This window comes from Hypanus sabinus, chromosome 25 (assembly GCF_030144855.1).
Source record: "Hypanus sabinus isolate sHypSab1 chromosome 25, sHypSab1.hap1, whole genome shotgun sequence".
In the NCBI taxonomy this organism is placed as follows: domain Eukaryota; kingdom Metazoa; phylum Chordata; class Chondrichthyes; order Myliobatiformes; family Dasyatidae; genus Hypanus; species Hypanus sabinus.
The window spans coordinates 11,679,852-11,696,811 of record NC_082730.1 but is presented as its reverse complement, the minus strand read 5'-3'; the positions used below and the strand labels follow the sequence as shown (position 1 = coordinate 11,696,811).

The following is a 16,960-nucleotide window of genomic DNA, read 5'->3' as shown; positions in this document are numbered from 1 at the left end:
AGGTCTATTATGGATTTTGTGGTGTGTTTAGGATCATTATCCTGTTGTAGAAGCCATCCTCTTTTCATCTTCAGCTTTTTTACAGACGGTGGGATGTTTGCTTCCAGAATTTATTCTTCCCTCTACCAGTGAAATGTTCCCCGTGCCACTGGCTGCAACACAAGCCCAAAGCATGATCAATCCACCCCCGTGCTTAACAGTTGGTGAAGTGTTCTTTTCATGAAATTCTGCACTCTTTTTCCTCCAAACATACCTTTGCTTATTGCAGCCAAAAAGTTCTATTTTAACTTCATCAGTCCACAGGACTTATTTCCAAAATGCACAAGGCTTGTTTAGATGTTCCTTTGCAAACTTCTGATGCTGAATTTTGTGGTGAGGACACAGGAAAGGTTTTCTTCTGATGACTCTTCCATGAAGGTCATATTTGTGCAAGTGTCGCTGCACAGTAGAACAGCGCACCACCACTCCAGAGTCTGCTAAATCTTCCTGAAGGTCTTTTGCAGTCAAATGGGGATTTTGATTTGCCTTTCTAGCAATCCTATGAACAGTTCTCTCAGAAAGTTTTCTTGGTCTTCCAGACCTCAACATGACCTCCACCATTCCTGTTAACTGCCATTTCTTAATTACATTACGAACTTAGGAAATGGCTGCTTGAAAACACTTTGCCATCTTCTTATAGCCTTTTCCTGCTTTGTGGGCATCATTTATTTTAATTTTTAGTGTGCTATGCAGCTGCTTAGAGGAGCCCATGGCTGCTGATTGTTGGGACAGGGTTAGAGGAGTCAGGGTATTTATAAAGCTTTGAAATTTGCATCACCTGGCCTTTCCTAACAAGCCATAGCCCTAACAAGCTAATTAAGGTCTGAGACCTTGGTAAAGGTTATCTGGGAGCACAAATCTCTTGGTGTGCCCAAACTTTTGCATGGGGGGTGCTCCTTTCCTTTTTTCATTCTAAAATTGTACAAAACAAAAATAATACACTAATATTGCTTAAAATGTTGAAAAGAATATTTCATCTTTAACTTTATGACTTTTGGAGATCAGTTCATCTTCTACTCACCTAACTATTCATATTAACAGAGATTTTGACCGGGGTGTCCAAACTTTTGCACACCATTGTGTGTATGTACATGTGTGTGTGTGTGTGTGTGTGTGTGTGTGTGTGTGTGTGTGTGTGTGTGTGTGTGTGTGTGTGTGTGTGTGTGTGTGTGTGTGTGTGTGTGTGTGTGTGTGTGTGTGTGTTTCTTATAGTAATTTATAGCTTTTTTATTATATATTGGTGTGTATAGGGTGTCCAGGGAGGAGTAGCACCTCTGATAAAGGGGCTTGTTGTGTCCATTCCAAGACAGTTCTCTCACTTGTGATCCCCACCAGACACTCAGCTCTCACCTGTGGCTCCTAGCAGCAGTTTGCATGCAACAGTGGCCACACAACTTCAACAGGTGAAGGTAGCAGGTAGCAGCCTCATTCCCCAGTAAGTCAGGGACAGGCCTGTCATGGCATGCAAAGCCAACTCCGCTGGACTGCTTGGATGGAATCTACAGTGAGATCCAGTGGCTAGCAAGGTGATACTGCAACGCTCTGTGGAGAGTGAAGGAAATGACAAGGTACAGAAGACATCATGGCCATCCACCACAACCAAGGAAGACCACTGTACCTGGAATTCCGAGGTTGAGAGAGTGGAACTGCCCCATTGCAACAGCTTTTCCATTTTGAAAACTTCCCCTCCGGCACAGGATTCCTGTTATTGTCGGGCATGACGTACAACCACCAATGTCACAAACACAACAAATTTCACGGCACATCCCAATGATATTAAACCTGGTCTTGATTCTAGATGTGACTCCAGACTCTGCCACATGACTGACTCTTGCCTGCCTCGTTCAGGATGGACAATAAATGTATTTATTTACTTACTGAGATACATCGTGGAGTAGGCCCTTTTGGCCCAGCAGTCCCCCAATTTAATCCCAATCTAGTCATGTGACAATTTACAATGAGCAATTCACCAACCAGCTGGTACATCTTTGGACTGCGGGAGGAAACCGGAGCATCCGGAGGAAACGCACGCAGTCATGGGAAGAACGTCCAAACTCCTTACAGTCAGCAGCGGCAATTGAACCTGGGTTGCCTCTACTGTATAGCATTGTGCGAACCCCTACGCTACCATGTCACCTTATGGTGCATGCATCACCCTCTGAGGGGCTCTTAGTTGTTCTTTTCCTTTGAAATTGACATACAATAACATGCTGAATAATTCTTATCCTAAATGATTGACCACAGGGGACTGAATATAAAAAGTTACCAGTTACCATCCTAGCTCTCCCCATGAAAACTTTCTTAGGCAGTCCATCAGAATGAAGGATCTCTAGCTTCCACTTCAGTTTTGTGGGTTCTAAAGAGGTTAATGAGACCAGTACAGGGTGCCATGGTAGCATAGCGGTTAGCGCAATGCTTTAGAGAGTTAGCAGGAAGATTGGGGTTCAATTCCCGCCACTGTAAAGTGTTTGTACTTCCTGGTTCTCCCTGTCACTGTGTGGCTTTCCTCCCGACTGCTCCGTTTTCCTCCCACATTCCAAAGATGTATGGTTAGGGTTCCTGAGTTGAGGTGCCAGAAGCATGGAGACACTTCCTGGCTGCCACCAGGATAATCCTCGGGTGAGTTGATTTGATGAATGATACATTTCACTATATGTTTCGATGCACATGTGTCAAATAAAGCTATTCTTAAAAATCTTTATCAATGCGGGTTCCTCAGCTCTTCATGAAACGGGGGAGGAGGTGGCTGGTGGGATGGGTGGAGGGTTTGTGAGGTGGTCTCTCTCTCTCTCTCTCTCTCTCTCCATCACTTAACTGGGCTTTTATATTCTTCTGATGTGTGGCCTCAAGGTTTTTGATTATCCTTCTCCATCTTGAATGGCCAAAGACCAGAGATTACCAGGAGTCAGAGGGTTGCTAAATTTCTTGAAGAGGATTTGGGCACACAGTATAATCTTCCTACCTGTCTTCACCAACAAGGCATGGAAAAGGGTATCTATTTCAGGAGTCCAGAGTTAAGTGACCATGGCCTACCCAATAGAGCCAACTGGGTAAATCTAGAGCCTTACTACTGGGGATGTTGGCCTGAGAAAGGACAAATAACATTGGTTCACTTGTCCTACCAGTGGATTTGTAGGTAATAACTGATAATTATTATTAATAATAACTGGTTTATTGTTGTCTCATATACTGAGATGCTGAGGAAAGCTCTGTCTTGCCTACCATACAGACACATAACCAATAATCAGTACATTGATTCCTTGAAGTTGTTATAGCCGGAAGTAGTGGTAAGGCAAAGCTCCCACTACCTATTAAATGCTTCCAAAGGCATGCGTCTCAAATAGCCTCTGACAACCAAATCCAGCTCCTGGCCTTCACGTGTGGCTTAGTTACTAAACCCAGTAGAACCATTTCTAATGACAGGAGGTGGGGCAAAGGCGGGTTACTGGCAACTTAAAACCAGTCGCTTCAGGAAGCCATGTCGGCCATGGTTGGTGGCTCATCAAGGGGAAAGAGGGCTCTGTTCTCAAGCCTCTTGTAGCTATACCCACTCATGAGGAAAGCTTCAGGAGGCAAAAATCTAGAGCTGCGGTCCCTAAGACAGTCCTATATTGAGTTCAAAGCTGACTGGCAACTCATGAGATGCCAAACTGTGCCAGTCTTTGCCATTCCATTGGATTCATCAGCTGCATGGGGAGCGGAAGCCTGCTGCAAGGGCAACTGCTTGCCCTCCATATTGTACTGCCCCGGCATGCGTATTATGCAGACAGCTGGGTCACAACTTTCATGGTCGACCCTGGCCAATGGAGAGCCCTTCAGTACACTGACGTTGTACCAAAAGAAAAGCAGTAACAGTATGCAAAAGAAAGTGCTGCAGTTACAGAGAAAGTGCAGTGCAGACAGACAAATAAAGTGCAAGAGCATGATGAGGCCGACTGAGAGACCAAGAGTTCACTTCCATCACATAAGAGATTTGTCAAACAGTCTGATAACAGTGGGAAGTCAGGGGAACACACACTTGTCCTCATCAAAGGGCCCACAATGGAAATGGAGAGCAGCTTCAAGTTCCTGGGTATCAACGTCTCTGAAGATCTATCCTGGTCCCAGCATATCGATGCAATTATTAAGAAGGCAGGCCAGTGGCTACATTTCATTCAAAGTCTGTGCAAATATAGTATTTGATGAAAGACTCTCGCAAATTTCTACAGATGAACCCTGGAGAGCATTTTGACTGGTTGCATCACTGGTGTGGAGTCTCCAACAATAGGGTTGAAAAAACGCTACAGACATTTGTAAACTCAGCCAGCTCCATCATAGGCACCAGTCTCCCTCCATCAAGGGCATCTTCAAAAGGCACCGCCTCAAGAAAGCAGCATCCATCATTCAGGACCCTCACTACCCAGAACATGGCCTGTTCTCATTACTACCACCAGGGGAGGAGGTACCTGAAGACCCACCCTCAACATTGTATTTATTTATTCATTAAGATACAATGCAGAATAGGCCCTTCCAGTCCTTCAAGCCCCATTGCCCGGCAACCCCAGCCTAATCACAGGACAATTCACGATGACCAATTAACCCACCAAGCAGTACGTGTCTAGACTGTGGGAGGAAACTGGAGCGCCCGGAGGAAACCCACGTGGTCATGGGGGGAACGTATGAATTCCTGACAGACAGTGACAGGAATTGAACCTGGGTTGCTCGGACCGTAAAGCATTGTGCTAACCACTTCGCTACAGCGCCGTGCCAGGAACAGCAACTTGCCCCCCTACCGTCAGATTTCTGACCGGCCTATGAAGCTTCGAACACCACCTCACTGTTTTGCTCTCTTTCTTTGCCCTTATTTATTTTCCATATTTTTTATTTACCTCGGTAGTTTTTCTTTTTATCTATTTCAGTGTACTGCAGCTACAGAACAGCAAATTTCACTGCATATTAAACTTGATTTGGATTCTGTCCTTGATTCTGGTGGTGTGTGTTCTCAATGCTTTGTACTTTCTTCCTGATGCAAGAGGGGAGAGGAGGGAATAATGACCGGGATGGGAGGGGTCTATGATTAAGTTGGCTGCTTTCCCAAGGCAGCGGAAACAGGAGACAGTCAATGAGAGGTAGAGGAGAGATTCCTAAATGCCACACTTTTCACAATTTTAGGATATCCCAGACTGCTCTTTGGCAGGAGAGTGCTGTGGTAGTAATGAAGAAATAAGACCATAAGACATAGGGGCGGAAAGGCCATTCAGTCCATCAAGTCTGCTTCACCATTCTATCAAGGCTGATTTATTAACTCTCTCAACACCATTCTCCTGCTTTCTCCCCCTTAATCTTTGACGTAAGTGCCGTTACGAAGAAAGCACGGCAGCGCCTCTACTTCCTTAGAAGTTTGCAACAATTTGGCATGTCATCTAAAACTTTGATGTGTGGTGGAGAGTATATTGACTGGCTGCATCAGGGCCTAGTAATTATTATTTTTATTATTTTTATCAGCTCAATAATAATATTTTTTTCTTTTTGTATTTGCACAGTTTGTTGTCTTTTGCACATTGGTTCCTTGTCCTTCATTGTCTTTCATTGATTCTATTATGTTTCTTGTATTTGCTGTAAATACCCGCAGGAAAATGAATCTCAGGGTTGTATGTAGTGCCATTTAGGTACCTGATCATAAATTTAATTTGAACTTTGAACTTTGACACCCTTAATAATCAAGGATTTATAAACCTCCACTTTAAGTATACACAATAACTTGGCCACCACAGCTGACTGTGGCAGTGAATTCCACAGATTCACCACCCTCTTGCTGAAGAAATTCCTCCTCATCTCTGTTCTAAAGGGAATTTTGTATTGTGAGGCTGTGCCCTCTGGTGTTGGACTCCCCCCCACCCACTATAGGAAGCATTCTCTCCATGTCCTCTCTATCTAGCCCTTTAGATTTTAATGAGAACCCCACCTCATTCTTAACTCCAGTAAGTACAGGCCCAGAGCCATCAAATACTCCTAATAGTTTAACCCTTTCATTCCCAGGATCATTCTCATGAACCTCCTCTGGACCCTCTCCAATGCCAGCACATCCTCTCTTAGGGAAGGCACTCAAAACTGCTCACAATGCTCCGAATGTTGTCTGACTGATTCCTTATAAAGCCTCAGCATTACATCCTTGCTTTTTATATTCTAGTCCTCTTGAAATGAAATCTAGGAAGCAGGTTAATACAGCAAAGATACAATGCCCTTGTTGCAGTATTTTCTATGACATCTGCTGGCAGCTCAGTTGAGATCTATTCTAAAGTGTGTATATCAAAACAACATTTTGAAAACTTCACATTCCCCGTAGCATTGTGTTCACAGTTCCATTCTGTTGACACGTTTATATTGGGCTTTGAAGAAAACAATCAATGCTTGAAAGATTACACGCTACCTGATCTGTGTTTGTTGCTACCCCACTTCAAAGAGAAGTGCTTCAGTTGGGAAACAATTATTTAACTCTCAGCTGGTTGTAAAATACACCAGCGAGAAAGCTGGATTCAGAAACGCTCCTTCCCCCACCACGGGGCAATGGAACAAAACACAGAATCGTAGAATCGTGGGAATTTTGCGGCGCGGGAGGAGGCCATTCAGCCGGTTGCAAGCATTCTAGCCAGAAATCACAACTTAGACAATTCCAGTTTCCTAGTCTTGTAGGTTGTAGCTTTGCTTGTGATCTTCGAGTTAATCAGAATGAGGTTTATTATCACTGACACACGTGGTGAAATTTGTTGTTTTGTAGCAGCAGTATGGTGCAATACATAAAATATACTATAAATTACAAAAATATATGTATTTATAAAAATTAAATTAAATTAAATTAAATTAGTAGTGCAATGTGTCTCAGCTCTGGTAGGGAAGGTCACGGGAGGAATTATTTCAGAGCATTGTCATCACAATGAAGGTAAAAATTTCAGGTGAATTCTATGCCATTATGAAACTATAAGCTCCTTAAATTTTGCTGATTTGATTATAATTTAAAATCAACTTACATTTTCAAATGTCTGAACATGATGCTAACAACATATATAAATTAGCCATTATAAATAATTTATTGGTTATATGCTGTGTCATATGACCCAGGCGATCAGGGTCTTCCCATGACCATGATTGTTCTTGGGAAATTTTTCTGCGGAAGTGGTTTGCCATTGCTTTCTTCTGGGCAGTGTCTTTACACGATGGGTGACCCCAGTCATTATCAATACTCTTCAGAGATTGACTGTCTGGTGTCAGTGGTCACATAACCAGGATAGGATCATCCACCACCTACTCCCATGGCTTCACGTGACCCTGATCGGGGGGCTAAGCAGGTGCTACACCTTGCCCAAGGGTGACCATCAGGTTAGCGGAGGGAAGGAGCGCCTTACACCTCCTTTGGTAGAGACTTATCTCCACCCTGCGACCTTTATTATAAATAAAGTTTCAAATACTATATTTTTATATCTTAACAGTTAAAATTGTCTTGCTTTCTTGCATGCATATACAAGGAGTGATATATCTGAGATACCAAAAAATAACAAGGAAGAAATTGACACAAGTTCTCAACCTCCCATTTTGACTGAACATTTCTTCTTCCATCCTCATATCTTCATTTACCATAAGACTATAAGATAGAGGAGCAGAATTAGGCCATTTGGCCCATCGAGTCCACTCTGTCATTTCATCATGGCTGATCCATTTTTTCCTCTATAATATTTTCATCTCTTTAACATCATTCCAATGAAGTGGCTCTGTGCATTTTGCCACATCGGATGTTCTGTGTTAAAGGAAATACTTTTGTAAATTCTTGCGGAGAAGTTGGTCCAGCTTACTCTTCTCTGTAGGGAATGTGTCTCAGATCTGGTGGGGAACGTCAAGGCTATAGGTAGGATCAATTTACCTCAGATTATTGCTACCACAGTGAAGGGGAAAATCTCAGGTGAATTCCATGCCGTTATAAAAGCCATTAACTCCCCAATTTTGCTGATTTGAATATAATTTAAAATCAGCTAAAGTTTCAAATATCTGGAAATGATGCTTATACCAGGTTCAGGTACAGTTTTTAGCTCTCAACCATCAGGCTCTTGAACCAGAGTAGATAACTTCATTCACCCCATCACTAAACTGTTCCCCAACCCCATGGACTCACTTTCAAGGACTCTTAATCTCATGTTCCCAATATTTATTGCTTATTTATTTATCTATCTATCTATTTATTTATTTATTTAATATGATTTTTTTTTTTCCTTTCTTTTTGCTTTTACACAATCTACTGGTTTTTGTTTGCAAATTGCTTGCTTGTCCATCTTTGCTGCTTGTCTTATTTTAAATTCATTCTATTGCACTTCTTTATATTTATTGTGAATGCCTGCAAGAAAATTAATGTGAGGGTGGTATATGGTAACATATATGTACATTGATAATAAATTTGTTTTGAACTTTGAACTTTAGCAACATATTAGCCTTTTTAAAGAAAGGTTCAAATAAATTTTTATATCTTAACAGTTTAAATGTTCTTGTTTTCTTGCATGGTTCTATAACTGGAATCCTGAAAAAGAAGAGGAGAATGCCAGCCTATCTATCATCTGCTCCAGATTCATAATAGCAAGGGTCATAATTAGACCCTTCCCAATATCTTCCTATTGACTAGTTACTCTACCGAGAGCCAGTATGGGTTTCATTAGCTTCCTCTCGATGAGGGTATATATTGTACACGCATTCAACATCCTGAAGTAAAATGTATAGTATCATCAAAAATTACTTTTCACAAGCATCTTCTTTGTAGGATGGACAGTTCATATCCCACCATTTAGAAGGTATATTAAGGACTAGCATCCTTCATCCTTACAGTCATCTTATTCATCTTTGCTTGGATTTATTACTGTTAATTCATGGTAGAAGGTAAAAAAAAATGTTGATAGGGTAAACACAAGGGATTCTGAAGATGCTAAAAATCTTGAGGATCAGAGAATATGCTGGAGGAATTCAGCAGGCCAGGCAGAATATATGGAGAGAAAGACACAATCGATATTTGAGGCCGAAATCCTTCAGCAGGACTGGAATGGATGGGGGGGGGGGGGGAAGACTGGAGTCTTGTATAGAAAACTAACATGTCAAAAACCCCTTCAGCTTAACTCCTTAAATTTCTGTTATGTATCCAGTAGTGAAACAATAAGAGAAAGTCGTAGAACAGATTTAACATACGCAAAATGCTAGAGGAACTCAGCAGATCAGGCAACACCTATGGAGAGGAATAAACAGTTGATACTCCAGGCCAAGACCCTTCATCAGATCTGACCTGCTGAGTTCCTACAGCATTTCGTGTGAGTTGATCTGGATTTATTGCATCTGCAGAATCTCTTTTTTTTATGATAATGCTTCAGCTGGCTTTTTTGCTCACTAGAAATGACATCTATCTTAACCTGTACCTGTATCTACATGAAATGCTGTCGAGGGAAAGCAGCATCCATCATCAGAGATTCCCACCACCAGGCCATGCTCTTTTCTTGCTGCTGCCATTAGGTAGAAGGTATAAGAGCCTCAGAATTCACACTAACAGGTTCAAGAACAATTACTACCCCGCAACCATCGGCCCTTGAACAGAGCTAATAACTACACTCACTTGCCCATTAATCGAGGTATTCCCACAACCAATGATCTCACTTTAAGGACTCTTTATCTTGATACTTCATGTTCTCATTATTTATTGCTACTTATTTATATTGCTTTTTCACAGTTTGTTGTCTTTTGCACTCTGGTTGATCTTTCATTGGTCCTGCTACAGTTACTATTCTATAGATTTGTTGCGTATACCCACAGGAAAATGAATTTCAGGGTTGTATATGGTGACATAGGCACTTTGAGAATAAAATTTACTTTGAACTTCAAACATTTTTTCCCGTCTGCATGACTGAATTTCCTAATGAAACATTATTGTTACACCTTTCCTCACTGTAAGTCTCAATGTCTATGGGATATATTAAAGTCAAAGTTCAAAATATTTTCAGATACACAAGTACCAGTGTAATAAAACCTTACAGAAACATCACAGACACATAGCATCAGATAAGCAGCATTCACAAGAAAAACATAAATTATGCACGATTTTTACAAGAAAGAATGCAATTAGAAGAAAAAAATAACAGTTACTTTTAGTATAGAGCAACCAAAGTGATCACAATGATTAAGGGTGCTTGTGTTGGTTCAAGAACAGCAGCATAGTAGCTTAGTGGCTAATAAGATGCTTTACAGTACAGGTGACCTGGGTTCAATTCCCCTTGCTGCCTGTAAGGAGTTTATATGTTCTCCCAGTGACCGCATGGATTTCCTCCAGGTGCTCCAGTTCCCTCCCACAGTCCAAGGACCTACCAGTTAGTAGGTTCATTGATAATTGTAAATTGTCCTGTGATTAGGCTGGGATTAAACTGGGGGATTGCTGGTCTGCGTGGTTCGAAGGGTCAGAAGGGCATATTCCTCACCGTACCTCAATAAATAAATACATAAACTGAATAGTTGAAGGGTGTTATTTGTTCTTGAACTTAGTGGTGTGGGATGTCAGGCTTCTGTTCAAAGCTAGCTGCAAGAAGAAGGCATGGATGGAGGTGGGGATACCAGGTGGTGATTTGTCAGCATGATGGGGCAAGATAGGACACCTGATTGAGTAATGTTGACTTCAGGAAGGAGATATATTAAAGTTCATCAAAATTTACATATCATTCCTGCTTTGTAATCTGGTCACTTGCTTTCCACAACTTCCTGTTTATGTTTCATCGTCCATTCTCTTCACTGACTGGTTAAGACAATTGCCACAATAGTTAATAATTATATCTTTTAAATTTCTGGCAACAGTTAAAACCTAGCGGATCACACTTTAATGTGGATTTATAGCGTGATTGTGTCTAATGCACTGGAATATTTGTTCTTGGTGTGTTTATTGTGTATATAACAAGCATGTAATGCTAACGCATTGTCCCAGTTATTTGTAAGGCCAGTTTTTGATGAGATAGCATTATTCAGCAGCTCTTAGAGGACCTGGGTGTGCTGGACAGCAACATAAATTTATCCACATCATGGCCCAAGTGGGGGTAACTGTTTATTAATAACACTGCGACCAACACACATGTAATGTCGAAGAAACTTAGCAGACCAGGCACCATCTATGGAAGGAAATAAATAGCTGACCCTTCATCCCAGGACTGCAAAGGAAGGGAGGTAAGAAGAAAAGAAGCTAGGATAAGAAGTGGGGTGGGAGGAGGGGAAGGAGTACAAGCTGGAAGGTGATAATTAAGACCAAATGAGGGGGAGGGTGGGTACATGGGGGAGAGGGGAAGAAGCTGGTAGGTGACAGGTGGAAGAGGCAAAGGGCTGAAGAAGAAGGAATCAGAGCGGAGAGGTCAGTGGGCTTCAGGAGAAAGGGGAGGAAGAGGGACAGCAGAGGGAGGTGATGGGCAGGTGAGGAGAAGAGAAAAGGGGAACCAGAAGAGGGAGTGGAAAAAGGGAGAAGAGGGAGGGTGAGAAATTACCAGAAGTTAGAGAAATCAATGTTCATGCCATCAGGTTGGAAGCTACCTCAATAGAATATTAAGTATTTCTCTCCAACCCAAGAGCAGCCTTATCGTGGTTGTAGACTGACACGGACTGCCACTGACTGACATATCAGAATGGGATTTGCAAGTAAGAGATATGATGGGTGGCCACTGGGAAATCCTGCCTTTTGTGGTGGACAGAGTAAAGATGCTCAACAAAGCAGACCCGCAACCTATGTTGGGTCCCAACAAGGTAGAGGAGGCCGGAGCTGGAGCATCAGGTGCTCCCAGCACAACGATGAGACTTCCAGATAGCCTCAACTTTGAGACAGTTTTGAAGTAAAACCTCACATCAAGAGATTTTTACTTCAAAATCTATCTCAAAGTTATGATTTTAAAGTGAACTATGTTCTTGTGAGCAGCAATGCCAAGTGGCAAAGTAGAAAGGAGAAGGGAAGTTGATATCTGCTGAATATGTGGGGCATCCTGGCTCATTTACCAAGTGCCCAAGCATGGGTGAGAATGAATTAGTTGAGAGTTGGAAGAGGAAGGTGCAGAGGAGGGATACGTGCAGTGGCAATGGTGTAGTAAGAAGGAGGCTGAGCAATGGATGCTGCGGATGTTTTAAGTGTAGGGTAACAGGAAGCTTTGGGGCTTTGGGATGTTAAACACCAGAGATTCTGCAGATGCTGGAAACCCAGAGCAGCACACATGAATGCAGGAGGAGCTCAGCACAGCAGGCAGTATCAGTGGAAGAAAATTACCAGTTTTCACCTGAGACACTTCTTCCGAACTAGAAAGAAAATGGGCAGAAGCCAGAATAAGAAGTTGTGGGAGGAGTGGGGAAGGAGTGCAAACTGGCAGATAGTAGGTAAACCAACTGGGTGTGGAAGAAGGGATGGTCACCTCCCAGATTCTCACTCAACCCCTCTCCGCTAACTTTCTGCCTTCCCCATCATCTGGTCTTACCTGTCACTTGCCAGCTTAACACCGTAAGATATAGGCACAGAATTGGGCCATTTGGCCCATCGAGTTTTCTCCACCATTTCATCATAGCTGATCCATTTTCCCTGTCAGCCCCAATCCCCTGCCTTCACTCCATACCTGTACATGCCCCGAGCTTGTTCTCCTTCCCCTCCCCAACTTCTATTTCTGGCCTCTTCCTTCTTCCTGTCCAATCCTGATGAAGGGTCTTGGCCAGAATCATCAGCTACTCATTTATACCTTTCCATAGATGCTGCCTGACCTGCTGAGTACCTCCAGTATGTGTTGTTCTGGTACAAAATCTGATGAGGACTATACTTCCCTCAGCACTCATATCACAACACCTGGATAATTTTTGGATGATAATAGCTCTGGTCTAGGAGAGAGAAACTTTGCTTATTCACCTTTGTTGATATATGTCCTCTGATCCCTGTTGGACAGTATGTGCACATGGGAGATGGCCAATGATTACACTCCTATGGGAGAAATAGTTAATCTACACTGACTCATCATTTACTCTCATTCTTGAACAATGGCCATTCAAGTGAGTCATCAAAGCAAAATTCACGAAGTAATGTTAACACATGCTCAAGCTTCCACGGGAGAATGTCGAAAGAAAAAATGTTTAAGGAGAAAAAAAGAGATCAGAGGTACAATATTCCCATTGTAACATAATTGATTGGAGTTTAGGATTATGAGTACTGTTGCGATTATGTCTTAAATAAGGAACGTGCACAGTTTAAAATGTGTTTGCAAAAGCCTTGGCTCAGTTAAATCCTAGAATCGTACAATCTTGCTTCAAATACTGTATGTCTATAAAGGAACTTAGAATCAAACCTTACCTATAACCTGATGGATGAGTGGTTGCCTCAGTCATTTGCAACTCTCATATTTCTGTTATCAATAGGAACCCTACATGCAGTAAGCTTGGTGGTATTATATTTGCTCTATGGACTTGGTGCACTAAAGCTATCTGTATGCTAAGACATTCATTGCCAGTCTCACTCAGGATATAATGCCTTAATTTATGGCAATCTGATTGTTGCAGTAGGGGGCAGCCGTTTGAAGCTGGAATTGATGGGTGGAACAGAGTGCAAAGAACTACACAGTACAATTAGTTGTGTTAACTTCACCGGACAGAAGGTAGAATGAATGATTTATTTCCTAATGTAGAACCTTTCCCTGTGGTAAGATCAAACTCACTGGCAAACTTTTAAAAGTGCGATAATATGTATTTTCCATTTGACCTGTTCAAAGGACTTTGCAAAAAGGTATCTCTTGCCAATTCTTAGTTGATAAATAAAAGGCTGGTTTAAATGAGAGTCTGTATAAAGAGAGTGAGAGAGGAACTGTAGCTGTTCCCATTCCTTCCTGTTCAAAGTCAGACATAATACTTTGCAAAGTTCTCTTACTGAATGTGTATTTTCTTCAGCTCATTCTTTGAATTGATTGTCGCTAATGAGACTGCAGGAATAAGTTGGGAGGACAGGTGTCTCTTGACTGTCAGGGGTTGCTTGAAAGCAACTGTGCTAGCTCGGTCGCCAGTTGAAACATTTCCTCCAGAGATGCAAATACCCCATTTTTCTTCTCGGACACAACAGCCAATGCCAGGTAGCACTGCAGAGCACAGATTTATGATCTACCATCGTGCCATAACACATAGAGTTAACTGAAGCAATCTGACTATCCTTGGATATTCCAATTGTTAAAATGGATAAGAACGTGTTTCAGCATTCAAACACAAACCCTATAAGTCTTTCAATGCCAACAATTCACAAGAACAAGCAGCCAGGAGTATATAATTCTTATATGTCTTGCATAAATATTCAACACACAAATACAATGTGCTTGCTTAAAACCACGAATCAAGTTTCGTTCCCTGAGGTTTAAAGTTTAGAAATAGAATTCTAGTTGACTTTGATGGCTATTATAAGTAGATTGAACAATATCTTTAAGAATTATTGATAAAAGATGTAATAGATATATACCAAGTCAGGATTAAATCCCCTTAGTTTAAAAATACTCAAGGAACTAACTTACCTCAAAACATGAACAAGTTCTGGTGGACTATGTTTGTGCTCAGGTGTTACAAATCTGCGTGCATTACCTCTCAGTATAATGGAACGCACAGACTGCTGATCACTGCTTAAATAGTGAAATGAGTCATCAGGTACACTGTCAGAGTGTAGCTTATACTGCAGTTAGAAAATGATTTGCTTGTTTTATTTAAATGACGATCTGTATTGGACTAAAGAGGAAAGGACAAAGCCATTCTGTGACCTGTGAGTCGGGAAGTAGCACTGCCTCTGTATATTTCTTTCAACTGAGTTCCGTAAAGACCAGCAGAAATCATTTTGAAAGCTCCAGGCTATTTTAAGACAATGAAGAATGCCAGCTACATTGTACTCGTTATCTATGACAAACAATTTCTAATAATTCATTTGAGTAAGTGGTTTAGTATATGTAAAATGCAAAATGTAGCAATGAGGAATGTACAGATGGATGAATGGTTTTTTTTTTGGATGTTGCAAATAATTTGTTATCATTGTTTAAGCATTCATCAACATGTGGGTCACTGATATACTGGTGTTCATTTGCCAGTTTCTGTTGGACTTAACTTACCGGCTTGGTCAAACTGCCTCAGAGAGGAGTTAAGTCCGAGCGGAGTTGATACAAGGCAGGAGTCATGAATACAGGGACAGATAAGGAAAACAGATTTTGTTCCATAAAGGTTAATGACAAGTCAGTGGGATGTTTAATCATAATCAAGTGGCCAGTGCCAGCTTTTGAATCCCAGGTTTCAGTTTAGAATGTAAAGAGATAAAGAGGAAAGATTAGCTTTATTTGTCACATGTACATCAAAACATACAGTGAAACGCATCGTTTGCATCAAATCAAATCAGCCCGCAAATAACACCACTCTTTGGGTGCCAACATAACATGCCCACCTCTCACTAACCATAACTCATTCATTTTTGTGGGAAGAAACTGAGGCACCCATAGGAAACCCCATGCAGTCATGGGTAGGGTGTACAGAGAGCAGTGGGGATTGAACCCCAATCACTGATCGTCGGCCCTATAGAGCGATTGCACTTACCACCATGCTTCCATGCTCTGACAACATGGGATTCTGGGAAATATTGCAGCCATGTTGTGCACACAAGCTGCCACAGAGAGCAATGTGACAACAAGGAGATGTACAATCAAGTTCATGCTTATTGTCACGTATACCACCAAACGAAAAACCATTCCTCTGGTACGCAACATAGTACGGTTAACTCACACACAACACACAAAGTAATATACTGCAAATAAATTAACAAATAACAAAATATATTCCAGAAGATATTACTTTAATGTAAGGTGCATTTGAAGCACAAGTTAAAAAGTAAACAGTATAATGCTACTGGCACTTCAAACACGATGAGACCTGTGTGATGGCAAGGAGTTCACTTGTCTATGGCTGGGAGAAAGAAGCTCTTTCCCATCCTAACAGTCCTTGTCCTAATGCTATGGTACAAGATGGTAAGGGATAAAAGAGATTGTGGGATGATGTGGGATAAAAATTGTACAGGACCTCATTTGGCTGAAAAAGTAAGATTTCCACTTGGTTAACAGGGTTACCGTTGGGTTATATAATTACTAACGTTACAGGAAATATATATGTAAAACTCTGTTACATTCTCTCTGTTAACCCAACTTAACAACTCTGTTAAGTTGGGTTCCCAACTTAAGGTCCATGGAACCCTTGCTTAATGGCATAAAAAAGTTTGGGAACCATTGGAAAACATCACAGTTAAAATGGTGAATTCAAGAGATTCTGCATTTGCTAGAAATCCAGAGCAACACACACAAAATGATGAAAGAACTCAGCAGGTAAGGTAGCATCTATGGAGATGAATAAAGAGTCAACGTTTTGGGCCAAAACCCATTTATCACTTTCTCTGATGAGTCGAAGTTGAATTTATTGCCATTTGCAGAAGTTCATCTGTGGATGGGTGCGATGAAAATCTTTCATGCACCACAGGCCCGTATCATCACTTAAGCAGCATTCACACAAAAGAAATATACCAATGAAATGTAAATTATACAAGCAAGAAGACAATTAGAACAAAGAAGTCTATTGTTGTGGAAGGTAACCAAAGCGTTCATAGTGTTGCTATTCTGGGATAATGAGTATAATGGTGCCTCAAGAACAGAATGGGTGAAGAAAAGTACTCTATCTGCTCCTGAACCTGGTGGGGTGTGACTTCAGGCTTCTTGTATCTCCTGGCCAATGCTAGCTGCATGGTGGGGATCTTTTATGGAACCTTCTTGAGGCAGCGCCTCCTTGTAGGGTGGGGAAGGATGAGCCTGTGACGTATTGAGTAGCGTCCACTGCTCTCTGCAGCTTCTTACGTTCCCATGCCTTTGAATTG

At 41.6% G+C, this 16,960-nt stretch overlaps 1 protein-coding gene across 2 annotated transcripts in view; it reads right to left on the bottom strand.

The window, feature by feature from the left end:
• The window catches only part of LOC132381010 (solute carrier family 26 member 9-like), a 146,454-nt gene extending 131,743 nt beyond the window's left edge, over positions 1–14,711 (bottom strand). The window contains exon 1 of one of the 2 annotated variants that reach the window (XM_059950088.1): positions 14,583–14,711. The gene's annotated coding sequence lies outside the window, so the exon portion shown is untranslated. The remainder of the gene's footprint in view (positions 1–14,582) is intronic. The other variant, XM_059950087.1, reaches the window with a different exon arrangement.
• Between the last annotated feature and the right edge of the window lie 2,249 nt (positions 14,712–16,960).